Here is a 1,438-nt window from a genome sequence, read left to right on the forward strand (position 1 = left end):
AATTCATTATAATTAAGTATCCATCAATGATTGGATTTATTATTTAAATGGTGTTAGCCATCTCATGCATTGTTGGTCCGCCAAATTAGTTTTAATATTTTCAAAGATTTTGAATGGGTAAACTAAAGATGATAAATTTTTATATCTCACTTTGAATTTCTTTATGGAAGAAACCAATTTGATTGTGTTTTTGTTTTGATCATCAGTTGGATAGATTCATACCAAATCGATCAGCAATGGACTATGATTATGCTCACTATATGCTTACAAAGGGGAATAAAGGTAAGGAAAATCCAGTTGGGAGTTCTCCATCTCGAGAAGCCTACAGGAAGCAGCTTGCAGAATCCTTAAACATGAATCGGACGCGAATTCTCGCCTTCAAGAACAAGCCACCTGCACCAGTTGACTTAATTCCCCACGAGCTATCTATTCTTGTACAGGATAATAATAGATCAATCAAACCTGGGAGATTTATTCCTCAGGTGCACTACTAAATTCCTCAATTTATAATTTTATTTCTTCCTCAGTTTGTAAAAGCAAGGATTTTGATCCAAGTGGAGTTGTAATCTCAAGTTGTGGTCCCTTATTTACTAACTATATGCAAACCCTTTAATTAACTAGATCCATGTGAGATTTTATTTCAAAATTTGTGTTAATTATAAAATTTGTTGATATTCATCAAACTTCTGAGAGAACTTTGGATGCTCCGGATCTTGTGGATGACTATTATCTCAATTTGCTGGACTGGGGTAGCGGCAATGTGCTTGCCATAACACTAGAAGCACAATGTACTTGTGGGATGCAATAAATGGTTCCTCTTTGGAACTTGTAACAATTGAAGACAAAGGCAACCCTATAACATCTGTTAATTGGGCTCCTGATGGGCAACATATTACAGTTGGTTTGAACAATTCTTAAGTGCAACTATGGGATACAACTTCAAATAGACAAGTATATCTTTGGCTTATAAGAGCTCTATAATAAACTATTCATTTATACTTTACTAATAGTGTTATTCACTTTTTGCAGTTGAGAACTTTGAGAGGTGGACACACACAAAGAGTTGGATGGAATAACCACATACTCACAATTGGAGGGATGGATGGTAGAATTATCAACAATGATAATTCTGCAACTCACAGCCAATGTGTAAGATGTACTTGTGCTGGGATTGAGTCCCACAATGGAAAGATAAAATTATAATGAGGTTTACAAAACTTTGGCCTTAAGTCATTTTGAAAGGAGGTGCCATTTGTCTTGCTTTACTTTGTTATTTTTACATATCAGTGAAGAGTTTGAATGTAGTAAAATTATTGTATTATAATTTATTCTAGACGATGTTGATCTTGAATGGTGTTGGTGAATCTGACTCATTGGGACAACCGATAATATAAGATAGGATAGTGGTAGTTTGACATCGTTACTCCCATTTGACACT

The 1,438-nt window shown here is 34.7% G+C and overlaps 1 pseudogene; it reads left to right on the forward strand.

The window, feature by feature from the left end:
• Positions 1-212: 212 nt before the first annotated feature.
• On the forward strand, positions 213-1,203 carry LOC114187536 (cell division cycle 20.1, cofactor of APC complex pseudogene; annotated as a pseudogene).
• The last annotated feature ends 235 nt before the right edge of the window (positions 1,204-1,438 follow it).

Source organism: Vigna unguiculata, chromosome 1, assembly GCF_037176805.1.
Source record: "Vigna unguiculata cultivar grain cowpea cultivar isolate G323 ecotype 2 chromosome 1, ASM3717680v1, whole genome shotgun sequence".
Classification (NCBI taxonomy): domain Eukaryota; kingdom Viridiplantae; phylum Streptophyta; class Magnoliopsida; order Fabales; family Fabaceae; genus Vigna; species Vigna unguiculata.